The sequence below is a fragment of the Gopherus evgoodei genome, chromosome 21 (assembly GCF_007399415.2).
Source record: "Gopherus evgoodei ecotype Sinaloan lineage chromosome 21, rGopEvg1_v1.p, whole genome shotgun sequence".
NCBI lineage: Eukaryota > Metazoa > Chordata > Testudines > Testudinidae > Gopherus > Gopherus evgoodei.
This window is the reverse complement of record NC_044342.1, coordinates 17,343,549-17,351,811: the sequence shown is the minus strand read 5'-3', so window position 1 is coordinate 17,351,811 and position 8,263 is coordinate 17,343,549. Positions and strand designations below refer to the sequence as shown.

Below are 8,263 nucleotides of genomic sequence, written 5' to 3'. Positions count from 1 at the left end.
CCTGGCTTGGGTTTCAAATTCGTTATCTGCAGATGTGAAAGGAATGGAAGAAGCAGCTCAGTGAATTTGTGCTTTGTGCAGTGGATTGAGAATGTGAATCCATCCATCTAAGTAATTATAGGGGCCACATCAGTAGAGTAGCTGATCACCTCACAATCATACATGGATTAAGGGGCTACTTCATCATCATGTGCAAGAATTTATGTGGGTGATGATGATGCAAATAATTGCCATCATGACCCTCATGTGCAAGTGCTAGGCAGACCTGGGTGGTATTTTTTGTCTGAAATGCTGATTTTTCAATTCCAAAATATTTTGCGAATTTATGTCTGTTTTGTCAAGTTATTTTGGGTGAAAAGACCTAATTAAAAGATAGAGAGAGAGAGAGAGAGAGAGATGTTTTGTTCTGACATTTTGTAAGCAAATTGTTTTGTTACTTTAGTTCAGAATGACTTGTGTTTCAAAATTTCCCTTGATTTTATTAACAAACAAAGCCATTCTAAAATGGTCAAAGCTAAAATGAAATTTATTTTTACCCAAAACTTTTTTTTATTTTTTGATTTGTTGAAAATTTTGAAAAAAAAAAGTTTTTATTTCAACCTCAAATGATTTTTTTTCTAATTTTTTGAACTGCCAATGCACTGAAAAATCCATTATTCTTACAGCTTTTGTGCTGAGTGTTTTCCCAGAAGCTTAAAAGGTCTTTATAGTCCTTCTTGAACATTCCTTTTGATCAAAACAGAAGGAAATCACCAAAAAATGTTCACTTTTGTTGAAACATTTAGTTTTTTAAGGAAAAAATTGTAAATGAAAAATATCGAAAGTTGTCAAGTGTTTTGTTTAGACAGAAACAACTCCATATTTTCTCATCATTTTTTCCTCCATAAAGGATAATCTAGTCTGACCCTTAGTATAACATGGGACATTACATTTCACTAGTTGCCCCTGGGTGCCCATTACTTAAGAACTTAAGAACAGCCACAGTGGATCAAACCAACAATTCGTCTAGCCCCATATCCTGTCTCTGACATTGGTCAGTGTCAGTTGCTTCTGACAGTTGGAGGTTTAGGGACTTCTGTACCATTTGGTTGTGTCCTTGACCATCTTGGATAATAGCCATTGATGGCCCTATTTGCCACGAATTTAACTAATTTTGATTTGAACCCAGTTATACTTTTGGCCCTCACACCATCCGCAGGCAATGAGTTCCAGAAATTGACTGTGCATTGGGTGAAGAAGTATTTCTTTATGTTTGTTTTAAACCTTCCATCTATTCATTCCATTGGATGAATCTGGCTCTTGTGCTATGTGAAGGGATAAACAACATTTTCTTATTTACTTTTACACACTGGTCATGATTTTATATACTGCTATCATATCGCTCATTAGCTGTCTCTTTTCTAAGTTGGACAGTCCCAGTCTTTTTAATCTCTCCTCATTTGGAAACTGTTCCGTCCCTCTAGCCATTTTTCTTGCCATTCTCGCTATCTTTTCCAATTCTAATATATCTTTTTTTGAGATGGGGCCACTGGAACTGCAGGCAGTACTCAAGGTGTGTGTGTACCATGGATTTATATAGCATTATGATTATTATAATATTTTTTGTTTTATTATCTATCCTTTTCCTAATGGTTCTTAATATTTGTTAGCTATTTTGACTGCTGCTCCACATTCAGCAGACGTTTCAGAGAACTAAGCACAATAACTCCAAAATCTCTTTTTTGTGAGGTAACAGCTAATTTAGATCCCATCATTTTGTATATATAGAGGAGATTATATTTTCCAATGTGGATTTCTTTTCACTTACCAGCACTGAATTTCATCTGCCATTTTGTTGCCCAGTCACCCAGATTTGTCAGATCCCTTTGTAACTCTTCAGAATCAGCTTTGGACTTATCTTGAGTAATTTTGTATTATCTGCAAACTTTGCCACCTCACTGTTCTCCCCCTTTTCCAGATCATTTATGAAGATGCTGAACAACACTGTTCCCAGTACAGATCCTTGAGGAAACCTGCGACTTATCTCTCCATTGTTAAAACTGACCATTTATTCCTACTCTTTGTTTCCTACCTTTTAACCAGTTACTGATCTATGAGGACCTTCCCTCTTATCCCATGACAGTTTACGGTGTTTAAGATCCTTTGCTGTGGGACCTTGTCAAAGTTTTTCTGAAAATCCAAATACATTATATCCACTGGATCCCCCTTGTCCACATGCATGTTGACCCCCTCAAAGAATTCTAATAGATTAGTGAGGGATGATTTCCCTTTACAAAAGCCATATTGACTCTTTCCCACAATACCCTGTTTATATATATATTGGCTGATTTTGTTCTTTACTACAGTAACTCCTCACTTAAAGTCATCCCAATTAAAGTTCTTCCATTACATTGCTGATTGATTAGGGAACATGCTTGTTTAAAGTTCTGCAATGCTCCCTTATAACATCATTTGGCATTTTCTGTTTTCTTCCTATTTTTTTCATGAAATGTACTTATCTTGTTTTTTCCCCCAAAAGGCTGTGTTCTTTCATAGAGCAGCCCCAGGTGTAATTATATCAAATGATTGGAAATATGCTAGATTAACCTTAACTGGAAATGGGGAGCAAGGATTTTAAAAAAAAATGAGGGTAAGTAACCACTGCTTATGGGTGCCACTAGAAAAACATAGACAGGTATTCAGTGCTATTACAAATATTAATCTTTTAAAAAACCCTAGAAAGCATGGCTGGTGGATGATGTTACAAACCTTGACTTGGGAGCAATCTTTATTCACAGTACTCATCATACTGAAGTCAACATTTTTTCCCATGATAGATAGATAGATAGATAGATAGATAGATAGATAGATAGATAGATAGATAGATAGATAGATAGATATGAAGACTTGGTAAACTTTGCACTTACCTTTCACTGCTATAAAAAGTTCTGCAGTATCAGAGTGGATGGTGAGAAGGTGCAGATAGGTGGGACAGCTTGCAAAAGTTTTCAGCTCTCAAGAAGTCAGTCTAGCAGCTTAAACCAGATCTATCTACCTATCTATCAAGACATTTCTGTCTACTTACTAATTAGAATTTCCAAATTGCTAGCAACCATGGTACCTAGGAACTGCACAGGAGTTTTAGAAACAATCAAGCTGGCTACAAGGTCAGTCAATATTCCATACAAGTGTGGAAATTAGTCATGTGTCTCGACCTTAGCACACATCCTGAGCAGATTTTCTGCTCTTCTTGTGGTGTGGTGACTCCTCCAGTGAGACCTGAGGTTGGCAAGGGAGGACTTTTTCAAAATGACTGCAGTTGCTGAGAAGAAAAAAAACGCTGGTGTTAATCACCATTGTGTTACCTTTAAAGCACTGTGGGTGTTTTCCCTAGGTGATAATTAATGGGTCTAAACTGTTTAGGTGGGATAGGAATTTCAGAAGGAGCTTTACACAGGACAATTGTCATTAAAGGAACTTAATAAAAATGAATAAGAGCAGGTCACCTATATCTGAACCAGAAGTGGTAAACTAGCTTCAGGAATGACTAGGTAGAATTCTTGAGCGTGTGTTATGCTGGAGGTCAAGACAACATAATGTAATAGTAGAACTAGTTGGAAATTTTCCATTTAACCTTTTATTTTATTTTTTAGTGGTAAACTGGGTTTTCAACAACATGAAACATTTTTCAGAAGTGTCTGTTTTCTTCAAAAAAAGGGGTTTTTTTTGGTCAGAAAATTGAAAATAGATTTTCTTTTTCATTTCGGGGTCTTTGATATTTTGATTAAAAGCCAAAAATTACAAACATGAAAAAAAATCCTTTTCATTGAAATGTTCCATGGAAAAATATATAGCCCCCATTTCCTAAAGAGCACTACATAATGAGTTCTGCTGGCCTAGAATCTGAGAATCGCTATGTTGGGGAAATGGCAATTGCAATGAGGTAGTTCAGGCATTGTGCTGAATTTGATGAATTGCTCCGTGATGATGTCTGTGATGCTGCTGCCTAGGGTGAGATGCAGAACTTCATTGATGTTCTTTTTGGTGACTCAGTGGCCAAAGCTTCCCTATCTGTGCTGGAGTGATAGATGAGGCCCATAACCTCAATGTGTGCCACCCATACACTCTCCTAGTCTCTGGTCTGGCAGGCTGGTGATTTACTGATACTTAACTTGGCTACTGGGATACTCAAATTTTGAGAAGTACAGAACTTTTCAACAGGCTATTTTGACAGATCTATTGCTATCTCTGTCACTAGCCAGGCTTGTATCCTTGGGCAAGTCGATTCTCCTCTCCATGTCTCTGTGTCATCTTCCACCTTTTGTTTTTTTCAGATGGGGCAGAGACTGTCTTTTACCCTGTGGCTTACCAACAAGTGAGCATACTGGAACCCCAAAATCAGGGAAGGCTTACAAGTACTACTGTTAACTCAAATAATAGTAGATGCTGGGACAAATGTGGGGATTTGGGTAATATTTTTTTAATTCCTATGCACATTTCTGTTTCTCTCTGTGCTCTGCACCACTATGCACATAGGTCTGGTCTACACTACAGACCTATGTCGGTACAACTATGTCTCCCAAGGGTGTGAAAAACACAGTTACAATGACCTAACAACTGGTGTATACAGCGCTATTTGGATAGGAGAGCTTCTCCCGCCAACATCGCTATTGCTCTTGAGGCCATGAATTAACTGCGCTCCTTCCCATCGCCATAGAGCATCTTCGTTAAAGTGCTAGAGTGGCGCAGCTGCATCAGTGAATCATTTGAAGTGTAGACTTGCCCTACATCTCAAGGGAATGGACGAGACGTTGGACTCACAGAGATGTCTGGTTGACGACCAAGAGTCACTGACAAGTTGAATAAATCTACATATGTAAATGGAGGTTCTGAAAGAGGCAATGGAAACACCGAGCACAGCAAAGGCCCTGAGGTGGGGAATAAAGGAAAAAGGTGTTTGACGATGGCTGTGATAAGAACTGGGCTCATGAAGACTCAGGAGCTGTCACCTAGGACAGACAGACAAAGAAAGGGGGCAGAGCCAAGATGGATTCTCCAGCAGCTTGGCCTGGGGGAGCCCTGGCATTGGCCTGTCTGAAACTTGAACCACCAAGGGACTGTTTAAAAGCAGATCTATGACAGAATCACTGGGATAGACCCAAATGAATGGTTATTTGGCCTATTAATGCCCTAGGATTCCCACCAAATAAACCATGGTAGAAGCAGCAAGGTGGCCGTTAGATGCTGTGGTTGATCTCCCATTCAGCTGTTATCACATCTCTTCTTCTGCAGTTGTACCAGCTTTTGATTTCAGTGAGAGCAAATGGTTTTCAGAACCACTGAGGGCGAGAACAGTAGTTCACACTTGTACTATGCATCCTGTGTCTGAAATACCCAAGTATGTAGCTGTGAAATAACCAACTTTTCTACTCACTGGCAAAATTAAAAATATGAAAGTAAGTGTTTTAGATGATGATGATGATGATGATGATGATGATGATGATGATGATGATGATTCAGTGAACCAAAGAAGTTGAAAACAAAAAGTTTAGCCAGATTTCCCAAACACGATATTTTGCTTTTCTCATTTTGAAGTTTGCAATCACTCTCATAAAAAAAAAAATTGCAGTAAAATTCTAAACGAAAACATGTTTTTTGAATGAAACAATTGAAATATTTCCTTTATAAAAGGTTGAAAGGAACAGTTTTGATTTAAAAATAAAACTGGTTTATTTTCTGTCTAACTGACAAAAATTTGGCAAACTCAACTCCAATTTGCCAGATGGTTTCTTCAACCTAAGTCTGATTTTTTCATCCACAAATGTTTTGTAATTAACTGCAACATGCAGTGCTTCAGAAAATCCTAAATTACCTCCTTTGGCAAATAGCATGGAGATTAGTCGCTGGGGTCAGGCAGTAAAGTGTGATTTAACCCCCCCCCCACACACACATTAAGCCAGAGGACTATTCTTGAGTTCCAGTGTTTGGATCACAATAATACGCCAGTGGTGAAATTCCGACACAGATCTCAAACACTCCCTAAGGTACAAGAACAGATAACAATGTAAAAAAATGTAATCTAGATACACAGAGCGTTGATCAATTTATTTTTAAATCACTCTTATAATGGCATAATCCAGTATTGTGAGTGGTATACAAATTTTGAGAGAAAGAAGAGTACAAATGAGAACTGCTAGTTTAGCTACCGAGCTAGATTAGATAGAGAGAAAGAGAGAGAGAGAGACACACAGAGAGAGAGAGAGAGAGAGATTATGACCGGTACGGTACTGGTATTTCGATAACCCAAAGGATTATTTAGCTCAATGTTCAGACAGAAGGTTCATTTTAGAAACACTGAGCTGATGGTTCTTCCCAAAGGTTCTTTCACATCCCTGTTCCTCAGGCTGTAGATGAGGGGATTCAACATAGAGATGACCAGGGTATAAAACACAGACACCATTTTGCTCTGAGCTGGAGATGCTAGCAAACTGGGCTGAGCATACATGAAGGTAAGAGTCCCATAAAATAAAGTCACGGACATCATGTGGGAGGTGCAGTAGAGAAGGCTCTGCGTCTTCCCTCAGCAGAGAGAATCCAGAGGACGGAGGAGATGATGTAGGCATAGTTGATGAGAATGACCAGGAGGTGCTCATGAGTATGAAGCTGGATAAAGCGAACAGCACCAGTACATTGATATCGGGTGTTGATACATAAGAGTCTTAGCCGTGGTTCAATGTCACAGATGAAGTGATTGATCTCATTGGACCTACAGAAACACAGTGTAAAGGTAAAGACTGTTTGCACCATGGAGTTTACACTGTCGCAAACATAGGAACCCACCAGTAGTTGCAAACCTGCTTGGACATGGCGATGGGATACAGGAGCGGGTTGCAGATGGCGGTGTATCAATCATACACCATGGCTGCCAGGATGAACGTCTCAGTCGTGACAAAGAGCCCACTGAAGAAGAATTGGGTGGCACATCCAATGAAGGAAATGGTTTTGCTGCCTACTAGGAAGCTCGCCATGGCTTTGGGAACAATGCTGGAGGAGTAGCAGAGGTCTAAGAGTGAGAGATTCATGAGGAAGAAGTACATGAGAGTGTGCAGGCGAGAGTTGGTGCTAATGAGGAAGACCGTAATGGTATTTGCCAGCACCGTTGTCATGTAAATCACCAGAAATACCACAAAGGGGCCCACCTTGAGCCCCAGACCACTTCCAAACCCCAGCAGGATGAATTCCGGCAGTGCTATGTGGTTTCTCTCTTTCATTGTCTTCATTTCCTTGGGAAAAGGAATGAGATAAGCATTAAAAAAAAAAAACCAAAGTGCTAAGGAGACTGCATCAGGCTACAGGCCCCACTTACAGCTCGCATTCATTGAAAATGAATGCACATCTCCTGTTGGCTTTGATAAAAAGTTGACTGAATCCTTAGAAATGTCATTAAATTATTCTTAATAAATCTCCAGAATTTTGTCATATATCATGTACCAAAGCGCTAAGGAGAATGCTTCAAGCTACAGGCCCCACTTATAGCTCACAGTCATTGAAAATCAAGGCACATCTCCCTTTGGCTTTGATAAAAGTTGACTGAATCCTTAAAAATGTCATTAAATTTCTTCTTAATAAATCTCCAGAAGTTCTGTTAGAAATTTTGACTTTACTACAATAGAGCACATATTTATTAACTTTCCCATATAACAATTATTTACAAGAAGTGCATTTTCCCATAGAGGGCAAGATTCTGCTACTCTCATACTATCATATACCAATGTGATATATGCCATCGTGTGCCAGCAATGCCCCTCTGCCTTGTACGTTGGCCAAACCAGACAGTCTCTATGAAAAAGAATATATGGAAACAAATCTGACATCAGGAATCATAACCTTCAAAAACCAGTAGGAGAACCCTTCAACCTCTGGGGTCACTCTGTAACAGACTTAAAGGTGACAATATTGCAACAGAAAAGCTTCAAAAACAGATTCCAAGGAGAAACTGCTGAACTTGAATTAATATGAAAATTAGACACCATCAACTCAGGTTTGAATAGAGACTGGGAATAGCTGAGCCATTACACACATTGAATCTATTTCTCCATGTTAAGTATCCTCACACCTTGTTGTCAATGTGTCTGAAATGGGCTATCTTGATTATCACTTCAAAAGTTGTTTTTCTTCTGCTGATTATAGCTCATCTTCATTAATTAGCCTTTTATAGTGGGTAGGACAGCCCTCATCTTTTCATATTCTCTGTATGTGTATATATATCTCCTTACTATATGTT

General features: G+C 38.9%; 1 pseudogene; it reads right to left on the bottom strand.

Moving 5' to 3' along the window:
* Nucleotides 1-6,319: 6,319 nt before the first annotated feature.
* Nucleotides 6,320-7,259, bottom strand: LOC115637959 (annotated as a pseudogene).
* Between the last annotated feature and the right edge of the window lie 1,004 nt (nt 7,260-8,263).